Source organism: Frieseomelitta varia, unplaced genomic scaffold (assembly GCF_011392965.1).
Source record: "Frieseomelitta varia isolate USP_RPSP 00005682 unplaced genomic scaffold, Fvar_1.2 scaffold_280, whole genome shotgun sequence".
Taxonomy (NCBI): domain Eukaryota; kingdom Metazoa; phylum Arthropoda; class Insecta; order Hymenoptera; family Apidae; genus Frieseomelitta; species Frieseomelitta varia.
The window spans coordinates 212,093-230,000 of NW_025110013.1; the positions used below are offsets into that span (position 1 = coordinate 212,093).

The 17,908-nt window shown below is 38.0% G+C and overlaps 1 non-coding gene across 1 annotated transcript; it reads left to right on the forward strand.

Annotated features, from left to right (window-relative positions):
* Positions 1–287: 287 nt before the first annotated feature.
* On the forward strand, positions 288–360 carry Trnav-cac. Its single transcript has one exon. It is a non-coding gene; the product is annotated as a tRNA-Val (tRNA).
* The last annotated feature ends 17,548 nt before the right edge of the window (positions 361–17,908 follow it).

The following is a 17,908-nucleotide window of genomic DNA, read 5'->3' on the forward strand; positions in this document are numbered from 1 at the left end:
GTGAAATAAAAAAGAGAAATATAGAAATATTCGATAGAAGATTGCATAGAAGTACATACTTAATTTTACGTAATGTAATTTACGATGTATTTTAAGTAAAGTAATCTTCAAATATTTATAGGAAAACTTATTATAAGAAATTTGTAAGAAAATATTTTAATATCTTAAAAATTTTTTTCGCACAGTTTCATTTTAAAAACTGTGGAAAATTAAATTTTTTGTCTCTATTTAATATATTGAGGTAAGAATTGGGATTCTTAATGAGAAGGAAAAGGGTTGCTACCAACGTTTCCGTAGTGTAGTGGTTATCACGTGTGCTTCACACGCACAAGGTCCTCGGTTCGATCCCGGGCGGAAACAGTTACAATTCTTTTTTCTGATTTACTATCAAAAAGCTGAAACTTTTCAACGTAAAGACACGACATCTTGCTTTAAACCATAATTTTACATTTATTTTACAAAAGCAGATCTACAATTATTACTTTTATAGTATAATACTTGTTCGTAAATGAATATACGTAGATATCGTCATTATTAAGGTAGATATATAAGTATGTATATCTTATTTAAAAAAAAAGAAAAAAAAATGAATCTAAAATGTAGTCACAGATCTCCATGATGTATCTATGTCATTAAATGACCACACAGGAAAGCATAAAAAAGATTACTTTTAACTTGATATTTAAAAAGGCAACCTTTTTTGATCCAAAACTAATCAAGAACACATCTGACATTACGATATTTTTGAAATATTTATGAGAATGATAAAAATATATATTCAATTTCCAAACTAAAGTATAGAACTGACAATGTTACTGAATTGTAAAATTATTTTTGATTTGATTAAAAGACAAATATTACCAATCTATGATCTACAAAATTTCGAGAAATAAATTTTCAAACATCATTCTTGCTATCTTGACACTATACACTTTCGAATATTTCTAGATTTCAATTTTATATCTCCTAAATAAAGTGACCGTCAAATTCTATGAGTGCTCTGACGATCAAGTTCCTCCATTTACATTACATCATTTTCTACAATTCGAATTCAACAATTCCTAATTAAATTTCAGAACACTTTTGAATTATTTCCAAGTTCCTTTCAATTCCAATCCAATAACTTCTAAACAAATTAAACTCTACAAAGACTAATCGGTGCTTTGAACATCCGACCATTTCCTCCAGTTCTACCATACCAATCCCTAAACAAACGAAGCTTCAAAATATTTATGTAAATTCTAGAGAATTAATCAACGCACACTGTGACGCAAGTAACATCGTGCAAAACACAAAGAAGAAAAGAAAAAAATAAAAAGAAGGCGGAGAATTCGGTGGACGTTGGACACCTGTTCGAACAATTCCACAAGTGAACGATGTTCCGAAAACGGCGAAATTCCATTTGCGAACTTCCACATAGGGCACAAAGGTAATTCCCAACGAGGAGGACAGTTCTTTGTGTTACGAGCGGAGGATGCGTTCGTGGTATGAGGCCAGTGGAGTCAGGCTATGGCAAAACGGGCTGTCTCAAGGTCGGTTAGGCACAAGGGCAGCTTCAGTCTAGCCTGAACTCGACCGCGCCCTTCGAGGTCGTGCCATCTTGTTCCCACACGGCCAGTTTTCTTCTCTCTCACTCTTTCTCTCTCTCTCTTTCTCTCCTTCCTTTTTTTTAATTCTTCTTTTTTCTTGTTCGTTCTGGTCGTACCTTTATTAATTGCCAGTTAAATGTCGTTGTTTTCTCGTGCGTGGACCGCTGCTGCCTCAATTGAAATTGAGGCACGTTATCGAAACGTGTATCTTCAACCCTTTGTTTCGTGACTGGGTAACAGTAAAAAAAAAAAAAAAAAAAATACAGGAGGTGATCGACCAGTCACGATGATTTTAAATTAATATTTTGTGAAATCTTTCACGTTTCAAGTTATATTTCTGGTGTAGAATTACAAAAGAATTACGAAATTTTATATAGATATTGAATTTTATTAAATTTTCTTTGTATGATTGGTCTTTGAGGTCTAGGTTGAGTGAAGGTAAATTATTTAACAATTTAAATTACTACCACTTCTTCTATATTTTTTTCTTCTCGCGATGAACGTAGATTTCTTTCTGCTTTCATTTAATTTCTAAATTGAATGTGTTGAAATTAAATTTTTGCCCCGGTGTCAGCAAAATTTTAATGACAATCGTTAGTTTTAATTGTTAAAGGATTTCATTTCCATTCCATTCTGTTTCAATGTCAAAAATGATACCGAGTATCGTAGCTGCTGGAAAAAATTGGGGAATATATTGATATTAACTTCCAATCATTTTTCTAAAAGAATGATAGACATATCTAGGTTAACTTTGTATGAAAATTCCCGAAGCTTATACGAAAGAAGGCATCAAACTACAAATTTAAATTAGGGAACTGAATTCAAACTCCGTTTAAACTCTGTCATTATTTGAGCAAATGAAACATTGACAATAAATAAAATTTAAAACAAAAAACAGATCTATTTCTTTGCGTTTTATTAACGAAAACGTGGAAGAAGGACAACGAACCGATGGATTGTGTGTCTTCTGTGTGAACGTTTAGTCGCAAACTGAGAATAACCAGCTCTTGGAGCAATCTCGTTTCTTTAATCGACAGGACCTTGATCCGTTCGTCGTTCCCTATCGCGTGCCGGACGATTATGAAGCGATTCGAAGCTCTTGGGGGGTATACACCCGTGGGCTTATCTGACCTGGCCGACCAGCAATTAATTGAACGACAATTCGGTCGCCGAGCTTCTCGCACTAATTAAGTTTAACCTTCAGGATCGGTGGCGCACGATCCTTCAGCAAGGTCACTGGGTCAATCCTTTTACTCAGAATTTTTAGGACAAATGATCTCTGTCTCGCTGAACAATGGTGTAGAATTGACGCGATAAATACTTTTCTTTCCCTTCTTTCTGTTTGGTGAAATAAATTTACTTTCTATGGGAATTATTGGTATTAAATTTCACTGTTCATCCTAATGTTGACCAAAACTAAATTCGTTAAAATTTCAGTCATTCTCAATTGAAGGTTAATTACACTCGAATGAGAAGTCGAATCTCGCTCAAAAGGACGTTTCAACGACAGTCAGAAACATTTAATATTTAATCGCTGAAAGATGTTAATGTATTATTCATCAACTTCTGATATTATGTATTACATTATTCCTGAACCATATAAACGTTTCAAAAGCTACAGATTAATTTAATACTTCAACACCGCAACACCAAATAAATCATTCCGAACGATTATTTGCCAGATTTAAACGACATTGAGTCGGTTCACTGCATTTCTCTCTCAAGTTTCGAAAGGCGTGCTGCTCGCGAACAGAATTATCGTTGTTATTTCAGGCAAAAGAACGAGAACTCGCTACGTAGAAGCGCGTAGAAGAGACAGTAATTCAATGCGAACGGAACGTATCACGCGAAGGGGAGAAAGAGAGAGGGAGAGAGGGAGAGAGAGAGAGAGGGACACGTTGATACAGCGTGTACGTGAAAAGCATCCTTAATTAAACGCAGCGACGTTTATCGAGTTTCCCGATCTCTTGCCTCGTGACCGCGTAAATCGGCTGTGCTGTAGTGTCGACCCTTCCATGGCTACCGCCAAGGTCACGACCTCCACTACGTGCAGAGAGCGATGCACGCACTATTAGGCACACGCCACGCGCGTGCATGTTGCGTACGTGCAGCCTAATCTGTAGGATGCATCGACTCGCCAGGGCTGGCTCGTGGTCACTACGTGCCACTATGTAGAAAACGAGCATTGAGATTTCGATCGGTCCGAAATTGATTTAACAATACGGATATTATTTTTGAATTAAGAAACTGATGAAGACAGTTAATGAAACATCTAACCTGATGAAATGAGGAAAAGACATCTATGCTGTCGAAGAAATTTCGATCGGTCGGCGATGAATTTGATTGGTTTCACGTGATATAGTCTAACGAGATTAGGGAAGGACATTGATGTTCCAAGAAATTAATTAAACTGAATTTAACAATGCTGGTGTTATTTTTTAATTGACAGATAATAATTAATCATATAATTAGGGAAAAATTTAGTTGGTGATACAATCTAATGAAATTAAGGAAGAATATTCAAATTAGGAAGAACGTTGACGAGGAAATCTCGATCGAAATGAATTTAATAATATTGTGGTTATTTTTGAATTAAGAAATTGATACAATTGACGATTGAACTCGGTTGGATTTAAAAACACTGTAAAAGTCTACTATGGTACTCCGTTTGCTTGAATTATTTGAACTGACTAAACTTTTGCTAATCGAATTCCACGTGAACGAAAAATCGTAAGTAGTGGGAAATATTGGAGAGCTCCTGTTACATGAACTATCCAATTGCACAAAATCGCAAATTTTATCGAGTACGTGTTACACAAAGAACTATGAAGTTCCACTTTCCAATTTACGAAATCGATTAGCGCGGATTCCAAGTGAATCGTTCCCGTCAATATGGATTCCGAAACGACCATTGCGAAACAATTCTAAGAACTTCACACAACCAATCAAATCTATCGAATCCAAAATCTTGAGATCTCTGAAGAACCAATATGTGTTCGAAATCAATATACGGTGCAAAGAAGAGCCGTCTGCGGAAAAAAAGAGTTCGAAAACTTCGAACTTCGCGAAACCCGGCCCATTGTCTGGGTCCGTGTCTTGTCGCAGACGTGGAGTCGCAAAAATTCCGCCCCTGGAGCGTCGCTGGGAGAGAGTTCCGAGGGTGAGGCGGCCGATTCCCGGCGAGTTTCAGCCTCGAGTGAGCCTGGAACGAGAAGCGTAGAAAAAAAGGGCCTGGTACAGAAGCAGGGAGGGGGTGGCGAAAGGGGAGACAAAGAGGCCGAAGAAAGAAGGAGTCGCGTTTCTGAAGGCGCGCGAGTATGTTCGCTCCGCTGCTGACGGGGTGAACGTACGACGGCAGACGCAAAAATCCCTCCAAGGTCGGTGCATCCCTATCGGTACTCCGGCACGTCCGTCTGTCCGTGCCACGGTTCACCGTCTCTCATCCCCGCCCTTTTTCAACCCCCCACTCCTTCTGCTTCTCAACAACCGACAGTTATCCCCACCAACTGCCCCAAATCACCCACGCGACCGAGTTGGCTCGATTCAGGGACGAGCTGTACCTGTAGGATTAACCGTAGTTTGAAAAAACAATTAAAATCGCGGTACTCTTTACTCGTTGGCTTGATTATCCAGAGTGCTTTTTGGAAAGAAGCAAAAATGGGATAAAATTTGGGTATTTTAGTTTCGGAGGTGGCCATAGGTGGCGTGGAATGTTATGAGAATTTTTAATGGACACTTTTCACTTGGGCATTTTGAGATACGAATACTGTTATTGTGGTTATTTAGTTTGAAAATCATCAATGGATTAAGAGGATTAATAGACAATGGATTACACTAGACATGTTATAATGGATTAATTAATAGAGAGAATTATAAGAGAGATATAATATAATAGATTCCAGGTGCAGTTCATCTAGTCTAACGATCGTTTCAATATGTTTTATACTGTTTCATATTGTTATATATTGTTTTATATTATGTTTCTGATGATTCTTTCAACAGAGAAGTAGTTCCCGTTGCAGAGAAATAGTAATTAAAACTGTATCCGCTCTCTGCCACTCTTTTCAACACTATAAGGAAGGTAAACGAGAAACTTCATCTTGGGAAAAGAGAGAGGAAAGAAATTAAAATACAAAGTAATAAAAATATCAGTCGGAATTATATTCGTTCGATATAACCACCCTATATATATGCCAACCACTTGCGTACGAACCAATAATCCAACGATATATTTACGTTCTATTTTCACACAAGTGGCCCCTCTTGCATCCGACGTGTTCAAGAATCCTTTCCGAGTATCCGTTCGTTCTGAAACGGTTCGTTGTTTAAAACCCCATTAGCATAATATCGAAATAAACGGTCGGTGCATCCGAATAAAGAACGCAGCCCCATCCGGATCGGGTAAAATCACCCACGCGACCCGTGGTCACCAAAAGGTAAGGACACGCGAAGTTAAACCTGCTGTTTTCGCGAAGCATCTGAGCGGAAAGGAGGCCAGGAAATATATGGGGCCCCTTTGAAAAAAAAGGGGGCAGACTTTCTTGTTTTTCGGGGTTATTCGAGAAGGTCTTGGTATTGGGTTTACGTAGTTCGCGTTTTACTTTTCTATTTAATTTGCGAACTATTCGAATATTTTAGGTGAAGTTCCTTTTTTTTCTCTCTTTTTCTTTTTTTAACAAAATTAATCCCTCATAATTGATAATTGATGATATTTTCCAATAATTTGAGCAAACTAATAAAAATCGATTGGAAATTAAGTGAAATTGATCTGTCCGAAACACGTTGTAAATTCGTAATTGCTCATTTGTAGCTTCTACATTTGCGAAATCTTTCTTTGAATATACTTTTCTTTTCCTTGCAGCAAATAATTTCAGTTTGAAAGAATGGAGCATAAACGAGAATTTGCTTCACCCTCTAAATATTATTGAATATTTTATATTTCATAGTTTATATTATTGAATACTATGCGCATTCTCTAAATGAGGGCTAAATGATCATTGAACTTTAGGTAACTGAGGTCAAAGGATCGAAGCGTGAACTTGCATTTGTAAATCGTGCGCGAAGGAGTAATGTGACAGCAGGACACGAAATTATTTGGCACGAGAGTTCGGAATCACTAAGGGGAAATTGTCAGTCTGGTGCGTACATCTCCGTCTCCCTCGGGACTGTTTGGGAAACTGGCTAACCGAGGAAGAAAGCGCGTGTCGAATTTATTCCAGCGCAGTAATTTGCGGTTTCACGAACAGCACGTGGACACAACCTGTCGGCGATAAATTAAAATCTCACGTTCCTTTTCGAACCTGGCGGAACCTCCGGAGCCAGAATCTTTCGCATGGAAAACGACCGATAATTCTTCCGACGATAGCAATTAAATCGTAATTCTCACTCGTTAGACGTGTTGCGCAAGGGGTGTGATAATTCAATGGTACAAGTAGCTTAACGTTTATCACGACAAATATTTCCTTTGATTTGTGAGAGGAATACAGGCTGTCTCGCATATATCACAGACAACCGACTGAGAGACGATTCTACACGCAGAAATAAATCGAAGGGAAAGAATTCTTTTGTACAAAAGAAGTTTCGCTTTCGAGAAAAATCGAGTTCAAAAATTTAAATCGTTTCTTGTGAAAAAAATTTCTGTTTTTATTCTTTCATCTTCTAGTCGGTTGTTTCCACAATATGCAAGTATTTGTTTATGCGTTAAATAAATACATAAACAAATATACTTGTATATGATCGAAAAGAGAAAAAGCATACATGCTTGAAATTAATAAACAACGGACTTTAATACTACCGACTAAAGGATAATATTTTTATCAGAGACGTTAAAATAAAAAAAAAAAAAAAAACAGAAAATCTTTATAATATAATAGGGTACACAAGCTTTTATTTATGTATTTTACGAAGAATCATTCGAGCCTCCAAAAATACACTGTTTTATATCTATAAAGTATCTAAGAAAAATATTCAAATGGCCATTTTGACCATTTTTGATAGCTTCGGTGTGATTAAACGAATAAATTATTAACGATTAAATGATTGTCAAACAGTTCGAAATTTAACTCGGACGAAACACAGAACGTTGAAAAGCTTGAGGAAGCGTGCAGAAGTGAGATGAAGGAGGAGTGAGAATCGAGAGCAAGGATCCCATATGGATTGGCACGGAGCAATGAGTGCATCGGGTGAACGGCCGGCCGTGCATCCAGACTGCAGACGTCCAATAAAAATATCTTACGTCGGTCTCACTCTCCTAAACACCGTCTACCCTCATTCATCGCCAAATTATTTTTATTGTTGGATAACCGTCGGCAGAGCGTTGCTCGTTAGCCAGCAACGCATTCTTCGCGAATTGACGGGACGGCCACTTACCGAAAAGCATCTTCGCTGCACCGCCTCGAGCTCTTATTAACCCTTTCGACCCCGTGAACGACAAAATCCATTCCCTTCGACCACGAACGCGAATGGAAATGTACCGCTACTGTACTCTTCGCGGATGCACACTTTTATACTATCTTCTTCTTTAAGAAGAAGTCTTAGCTATCTTACAATTGAATTTGACAAACGTTGAATTTCATTTTCACTGTCTTTGAGCAAAAACGATTATATTTTAGAACAGAATTGAAAGATTGAATATCTTTTCTAAATTTATGATATCAATTAGTTCCTCATAGCGATGTACATACGTGTGAAGAAAATTCGACAATGAACGTTGACTTTTTCACTCGGGAAAAGAAGAAGGTCCGACAGAAGTGAAAATTAATAAAGATGACCAAAATTCACACCTTTTACAAACAGTGCAAACTACCCGTTGCATTCTTCGACTTTTTCTTTTAATTCGTCTCCAAGCGAAATGAAAAAATTCGCTATGAAATTCTACAAAATCGTCAGCAAAGTGCACAAGTTATACATTACATATTGCGTGCACGTACAAACAGCCCGATAAAACTGTCGTTAAGAAGATCGTTCGCATCTGCGAGGACTGTCACCGGCGCGCACGTTGGTCTTCGAACTCGAAGGTTTTGAAACGCTCTCGTCGAGATTCCGTGTCGGAGATGGAGGCACGCCAGCTGTTGGGAATCGGTGGTAGAGTACAGTTTCTTGCACTCATCGACTTTCAATGTCAAAACAACGAGTGCGATTCGAAGAGGGGTGGCACACGCGAGAAAGAGGAAAGAGAAGACGAGGAGAGGATGTGGTTTTACGCGAGCATTAAATGGCACTTGGCTATACGAGTGCATACCAACGTTTACGATACTCATTCGTCACTACTTTTGGAGGATCAACATCCTGATGAATCACACATGTCCGACTTCCCTGTATTTCGATCTTCCAAAGTGCTTTGACCATTCACTTTCAAAAGTTTCACGAATGAAAATTTCTTGGCCTTTCTTCAGGCCTCCTCTTTCAAGAAATATAAACAAATTTCGTTGTTTCTTTCGTTTTTTATTCTTTTCTACGCAATTGATATGTAAGGTAAAGTAATTTATATAAATGGGTAACGCAATTTATGTAAAATAATTTAATTAATTAATAATTTAACGTCTTGTACGTTGAAAACTACTGAAATCACTTTACCTACGTATCAATTGCGTAGAAAAGAATAAAAAACGAAAGAAACAACAAATTCATTTATATTTCTTGAAAGGTTTAAAAAACATGTTGAAATAACAGATCGTTTATAAAAGCTCATTATATGATTGAAGGAGAATAATTTTTGTTATATTATATAGAGCGTACGGATAATTGAATTTTCCTTCTAACTTTATAAAATTTCACTACTTTACAAATACAATATAAGAGTTAAATGGAAGAGGCTGTCTACAGTTATACGCCTCCTTAATTAGAGAAGCTTTTACAATCTCTAGCAAAGCGATTTCTTCGCCATCCTGTGGGCGTTGTCGTTTGCCAGGCTAATTTTATAAAGCTCGATTCTCCTTTCTATTAGAATTATCTCAATTCGTTTATAGAATTGGAATACATCCTTAATTATTTTTGGAAACATAAACAATAATTTGAATATCAGCAAAATTAAAATTTAGTCTTTCGTTATACCTTTCGATAAAAGAATGACTGCTTTCCTATTTTTATTAACTAACTGATTAATTAATTTCTTGATTCATTCACAGATTATTTCAATTTGACAGAGAGAAAGTTGTTAATATAAATAAGTTACTTTTTATTCAAATAGTAACCAAATCGCGTCGTTTTACATTTTATTGAGGGGATCGAAGAGGTCGATCAAAAAATGAGCCGATCGCGGCGATCTCTAAAAATATCAGAAGGCTCATGGAGCACGTGTGAATCATCTCGATCGAATGCGAGCAGTTTGTTGTATCGAGCAAGGCCAAGGCCGCGAGAGGTTATCAATAGCTAAATTAATGTTCCCCTACGCCACGACGCCTACGTAGATTGTTATAAAAAAGGCACTCGTATCTGGAACTGTGCGTAGGACATCTAAAATAACAGCAACATGATGAATCTTCTCATTATGAGAAAATGTCCCTCGTTTCTTGAAAAAAAAGGTAGATACTTAATATTTAAAGCTATTCGCAATATATCTATCTATTCTTGCGAATCGTGACGAATCGAAAATAAGAATGTAAATTTCTTGCGACTAAAAAATGATATCGTCGCGATAAATTGCCATTAAAAGTATCATACAAAACGTACTTTCATATTTTACGTATAAATAAAACTGTTATCTTTGCAGCCTCGTGGATAGACACTGAGGCTATTGTGAAATTTTTTTCAATGAATAAACAGCCATAATATAATTTTATACGCATATAAGAAGTCCAAGAAGATCTTTGTTTAAATTTTTGATGGATAAAGTTCCAGATATTATAATAAAAAGAAAATTTTCTCAATATTAGTATTACGTAGTGTCGCCACATTTTTACGTTCCTTTCATGCAAAGATACGTTGTTAAAAAAGAGATGTACAAAAATTTTATAACTCATCAAACGATCTCGCTGGTATTTTATTCCTATTTTCAAGACAACTAAGTTACGCAATATTTCTCCATTTCGCCATTTACGATGACAAATTGACGCGTTCCTCTTCCAGGTATTGCCAAAAATTTGCATCAAGCATCCCCGAGAGCACGCGAGTCGACAACAGTGATGAATATTTTGCCTCTTGACGGGAATGTTCTATTATCCGTTCGAAACGTTTCGTCTTTACGATGTCACGAGTTCCTTTTTAGCATCCTTGAAAAGGAGACTCTCCCCTGACCTTAAACTCATCCTATGGTAAGTTAACCTTGGCACGTGCTCGTGCGATTGCCATGCAGCACGTTGCATCCCCTCGAAACGACTTCTGTACACCCCTAACGCACTCTCCCATCCGTTAAAATAATAATAAATAAGGAAACGCGAGCGAACGTTATAAAATAGGAAACAATGGGGCTATCGTCCCGTCGAATTTGCTAAATTTCCACTTTAAAAACGATCTCGCTATTCGATCGATGAGAATACCGACATTGAAACACTTTTTCGACACGAAACTCTTTTCTGACTTGTCAAAATAATCACGATTACCATCGAAAATTAATAATTAATGAAATTGATACTTTTAATTAATAAGATATGCCAATAGACAAAAGATTTAAAATCATTGTATTACTGTATTATTCTGCAATTTTTTTCTACTATTCCACTATTCCAATTATTATCTTCAGAATATAGAAACCTTCCTTTATTTCTACCCTTAGTCTTTTTCAATCTAATCATTTTTCTATATTATCTGAAAACAATAAATAATCGTATATTATTGTGCTATTGATGTTTCCACAGTTACTACCCACAGAGTTAAGAATACCTTAAGAATACAGAAGTTTTATTTATCTATAAACATAATTCGTAATCCCAAATTCGGACTGACAACGCAAAGCTTGCGTTCCGGTTGTAATTAACAACGCTCGTTAATAATTCTCCGAAATAAAATCCATAGTAAAGTCTTGGCTGTTTAATAATAGCACAAACGTATTTCCGTGCAGCGAGCAATATTACCAATGTTAGCGTCCTTATAAATACAACATGGAAACATATCACGACTATAGAATATCCACCTCAGGTGTAGATATCTATCCGTGTATTTACATTCCCTCGAGCATGAATGACCAAACGATCGATTGAATTGTTTAACGAGTCATGAAAGATACATTTCGTGTTAATTTATATAGATACATTTAGTATTTAAAGTACATGTAGGATCTTAAATTAATACTCCTAAATTGGCCGCGAATAAAAGATATATGTACTCTGGCAATTACAAATGTACCGTGAGGCACGATGGAAAAAAACCATTAACGTAATCAGATGCACATGAAATTAATGTCGATTCATGTATCAATAAAATCAACATGCGACGTGGGAGAGCCTTGAACTCGTTGATACACTCGGAAGGGAGAGAGAGTCGTTGAAACTAAAACGAAACAGTCATCGGTTAAACCGACGAAGTAACCAACAAAATTCTAAGACAAGAATGAATTTGAAAAGTAATTAATGAATTTTTATGCAGACTCGTGTATTTATCAGAGGAAACGTTAGTACAGTACTGCAAGCCGAGCAGTATTAACGAGCCAGGGGCGCAAATGAGATGTGCGTCGTTTCGTTCGAGCTATTTACCCTCGACATTAACGGTGTGGACCTTCTAAATACAATCGGCCGTTTTATATTCTCGTTACTGGCGTCAACGAATCGATCGGTGTTCCCGTAATAGCCTCGAGAAGGTAAATCATTCTATGTAGGAGTCGCTAAGTACGGAATTTTTACGCTTCTCCGCACTCGACGTGGAGAAAATACCTACATTTCCTTACGTTCGTCGCCAGAGACTCAGTCTCAAAAGTTTTATCGAAAATTTTACTTCTTTCTCTTCCTCTAAAAGTCTCTTTATGTCTCCAATAAATTGTTTTTCCAAGAGAAAAAGAAAAAAAAAACCACAAATTACAATCTAACAGTCTCCTTTACTCGATCGTCTCATAAAATTTTCTTCTTAAAAGTAACCTACCGCCAAGGATCTCTAATGTCTTTCGAAAGGACCGTCTATCCTTCCCCAAAGGCCATTTTAAAATACTCGCGACAGTTCCTCTCTCCAACCGAAAGATCCCACGCGATCTACCAAATCACCCCTGTAAACGAACTTTGAATCACACTCTGAATCAGCGAACTTTCCACGCGCGACGATCCAACCCTTGTCAATTGTTGGTCTGACACCGCTCTCTCGCGGGACCATCAACGGATCGATGGCGTTTCCATTTAATAGGAACGGAGGAGGTAAATCACTCCGATGACCTCCGATGAAGCAACGCCGGTGAAACGGTCGCGGTGACCCTCGCTAGCCTCGGCTCTCACCTCGTTCGAGGACAGATCGATGCTCGGAGCAGTGTCAATGTCAGTCGTAGGGCGATGATGGGCGGCGGAGGGGCGGAGGGTGAGGCGAGGGGGGGCTGCGCCGGCATTGCGTCATCCTGACGTCAGAGCAACCCCTTTCGCTCTGACACGCCACCCTCCGCAGCCTGTGTTTGCCCTTGTACGAGGCGGCTTACAACCCTCCAACCCTTCCACCCCTCTTCGTGCCGCCTCTGCACACGACCAACACGAGGCACAGGCCACGTTGGCCTTTTCCGACTACGCGATCCGCCGCCGCGTCTCCGCCGCACAGCCGGCCCAACCTGTTGATCGACCACGAGAATAAACTCCAATCCTCATTATGGAAAATACCGGGCATCCTCTGCCACCGGCAGTTAGAGATGGGATCGAACATCTCGCAAGCAAACGTACGTCGCCTGATGATTTTTCACTGGACGAAGCGAGTGTCTCTATTTCGAACACATTTTGGTTTGGAAGTGCTTCCAAACATAGACGAATCTGACAATAAGCGAGTCTGAGTGAGTTGTATCTAGAGTCGTTTTTTCGAACGTTCGATGAGTACTTTTGGAAGGAAATGAAAACGAGATTGTTTCGAATAGACTGGAATTGGTGAACAGAGATGAGATCGAGTATCCTGCGAGTACGTAGGGGTGAGAAGTTTTTAAAAATTTTTTTTTTTTTGGGAGGGTTGATCCCGTTAAATGGTTTCGAAAGTTTTAGATGCTCGAACGTTACAGAGGATCGCTCGAAACAATTTGCTTGAAACACATATAATTATATATATTTTGATAATGGGGAAATTTTGGAGCTGCCGTGTTTTGTTTGAATCAGAAAAAAAACAAGTGAAGATTTTAAGTAACGAAGAATCGATGATTAGATTCTCAAGTCAGAGGCAACGTGAACCGAGTTAATTATTATAAAAACAACTAATCTCCAAGTGAAAGATACTATTGCAATCGAATCAGTTAAAGCAACAAGATGATCCGTCGAAGTTCAAAACTAAGGTATTATTTTCCTCGACGATTGGTTCTCGTCCACGGCAAGGAAGCAACGCGTACATTGGAAACGTTCTAATCGTATCTGACCAAGGAACGTTCCGATCGACTATTCATTCCGCCAAGGTCGACACCGGGAGAACATCGTGGAAGCTCTTCCGATAATTGGCTCCGTGCATCGAATACAAAACAGAGACGCGTCAGTCGGCGTCGCCTTTGAATCGTCCTCGAATCGTCGAGCAGCTCTCATTTATGGAAATTCAACGAGACGAAGAAGAAAGTAGACGCGTTCGAATAATTGGCCGTGGAACACGCGCCACTGCGGTAATTTCAGCCGACCGCTTTGACACTCGCCATTGCGCTTCGCCGAGAGAGAGAATTTTCAAAGTGATCTCGTGAAGATCGTGACGAGGGAACGTAAAACGACACAAACGGGGTGAGTGACAACAGGCGAAACTTTTCGAATCGAGGGGTAGAAGACGAGGCGAAAAAGGGGAAAAAAGAACTTTTTTTCCATTATCATCGTGTTAACCATTGTTTATGCTTTCTATGCGACCGGCTGAACTGCCGATTTTTCTGCGTATCATGCAATTTTTATGAAAACAAATGGAATTTAAATAGAATTTACTTAAACAAATAGAATTAGATTAAATGAAAGAAAATTTGTTCAAAAATTAAATTTCTATGAATGCAAATGGAATTTAAATAGAATTTAATTAAACAAGTGGAATTTATTTTATTCGTTACATCTATGATAAATACTTTACTTTAAATCTCATAATAAATACCTTACTTTAGAACGTTCAATGCTTCGCTAATATTATCATTATATAATATATTCTCGATATACAAGACTGCTGATTGCTATTTAATATGGATAACATAAATGCAATGAGAATAATATGAAATTAATTACAATATATATTGTACATTTATATTGTTAAACAGACTTAACAAGGACTGATTAATAACTCTGCTCTTGAAAATTGAAATTGAACGATAATGTAAAAATTTCTTTTATCTTTTTTTTAAAGATTAAAATACGACAATGCAATTTACTCACCCCTCTGTAGCTACAAGCTGGGAACATTACACACTATTTTTTAAATTGATTTCATAAACATACAGGAAGAATACCCGAAGCAATTGTGAAAAGCGCGGTTCGTGTGCGACACTAACTTCAGATCTGTCTCAAAGGTTCGTTCGAAGAACAAGGAGATACAGAAGGGTATCTGACATTGGGTACCAGCATGGACATCTCAAGATCTCGAGTTACCCTTGCCTACCCGGATGGATGCACCGCTTTCGGGTGGTCCATTCACGAAAAAGAAATAAAAAAGGATACTGCAACACTGCAATGAACGAATGATCGAACAAGCTCACATTCAGTGAGAACGTCTTCTTGTGAATATCGATTCCAAAGATCCGGTGGATGAATGAAATATCGTTGATTAATAATACAGTGTAAATGCACTAAATATTGTCCATTAAAGATTAAAATTTATTTCTAATTAGCTTGGTTCGAACGAAAGAGAGATTTCTCGAATTTTGAAGACGCATTCAGCAAAAACGAACGAAAAGCACGTAATGAAAAGTAACGTGCACTATCGGAGATATCGAATACTACAATTGAAAAGTTAAAATGACAGGCTGCTTCGATAAATTTCACTTTCTATTGGAAATCTTTACTCACGCCGTACACGAGGTCACTAGTAAAGATTGTCGGCAGAAAGAAAGATTTACTACGGTCGGCTATTGTTTCAATCTTTTGGTTACCATACTAGATCTCCCCGCTATAACTTCTCTCCTCTCTCTCTCTCTCCTCCCCTTCCCTCCCCCCACTTTTTTCAGTTTTCTGAAACTTTCTTCGAATCTGTTACATGTACTCATGAGAAATTGGCCGACAGTGGCTGTGATTCTCGATCTCAATCCAGAATCCTGACTCGGTGTTTTCGTAATCTCGATTTCGGCGACTATTGGAGAGTCGAAAGCGAGAGTCTCGACCGGGTCGAACTCAATACCACCGGCCAAGGTAGTGATTGGACATCATCGTTTTTCGGGTCGGCCACCTGCCTGGCCATCCTGCTCGTTCGAGGTCGTTGCTCGATTTCCAAGATGTGGAACCGACTTCGTGGAGAAATGTATCGAACATTTTAAAGTGTTTTAGTAAATTCATTCGCCTCTTGTTCTTAAAAGATATGAAAAGTATTATACAATGGACAACTTTTTATTAAAAAAAGACGAGACTTCCAAAGTTCTTGAATTTGTAAAAAATAATCGACCATACGATATGCATTAATTTCGTCATCAATCGTCAAAAGTGGAAATAGAGAGAGTACAAAGAGTTGAAGAGCTGAAATTCATCGTGTGATTGGATGAATAATTTCCTGACAGAAAAAGAAATGTTATAGAGCTATTACACACAATTGGCTGGACCAACGCAACGTTTATGTCTATCTTCATAAATACTGCAGATATCTTAAGTTGCAGTACAAAGCTCGTAGAGTCACTTGAAGAGAAGGTTGTAAATTTCAATCTGTCTGCGACAGCAATATCTTCAGGTCAACTAACAATCCATAAACTTTTGAAATATTAAAGTTCGTTCGGCAAGGTTATTTAGAAAAACTCTGTGGAATAAATATCTGTAATTGCCGGGTAAGAAGTTTCTATTGAAGCCTCGTTTCTTCACGAATTTACATAAACATCGTTCTTAATTTCTACTTTGAAAAGTCAGAGAAGAATCATACTAGATGCTGCATTTCACAAAATAATGCTCAACGTCCATTATTATAAAAAAAATTCATTATACTTTTCCGAATCGCATGAAACTTACAAACTCGATCAATACTAATTAAATACAAACTTTCAAAATTAACTTAACTTACACCACTGCGATTTTTATCATGTGACTCGTCTAATACGAAGCACAAAAGAAAACAAAGAGCAATTTCTTCTCCTAAAAGAAGATCATTGCCATCCATTCTGAACTATTCGATCGTACCTATCGTCTCCAACGACGAAAATAAACGTTCTCCAAAGGGAGAGCGAAGGTTAACGGAAGAAAGGAGGTGTTTCCACGTCGGAAACGAATAATTGAATCGCGAGCTAACGGAAGAGACAATTTCTGGAACGGATACGTCAAACGTCGTACTGTCAGAGCGGCAGATCAAATGTTTCAGTTTTAATAATTCGTGTGTTTTGGTCAAGGCCTGGCCGATCGCCGAGGGTCATCGTGAAACGAACGCAGCACAGCGTTAAGAAAACGGCCAGGTGTTTCACGAAGCAACGCAACAACGAGTCGATTTTCTGGGTCGTCACGCCAGACGGACACCCCGAATCCTGCGTTTGGCACATAACTGCCGGGAACACATTTTACTGCCACCTATGTAGGTCACACCTATGATATATTGCTTGATTGATGGCCCCTGTTGATTTCTCGGCCGCTTCAGCAAAACCGACCAATTACTCTCTCTCCCCCTCTCTCTCTCTCTCTCTCTCTCTCTCTCTCTCCGATTGGAGATGTCGAAAGAAAGAAAGTTAAATTTGTCTTTCTGATGTCTAGCTCGAATTTTCTAATTTTCCAAGCTTCTCGGATTTTTCGAGGTTCAAATCACCAAGTGTTTATGGTAAATGAAAAAATTCCGAAGTACTCGAATTCTTTTAATTCTCGGACATCAAATTTCTCGAATTTTTCGATCTCTGTATCGCAAACTTTCGCACCTTGGAATTTTCGAATTTTAGAGGGTGCGTTCCTCTCAATTTCGCGCTCGACGTTTCAAATTTTTCAAAACTTCAAGTACCCAGGTTAAAAAAATTTGAATTGCATCAGATATCGAACTCTTCAAATTTTCCAAACATCTTCACATTGAGATTTTCACGTTTCTGAAACTCTCGACCTTACGAATATCTCAAATATCTCAAAATTGCGTAACTAGTGACTAACTGGTGGGGT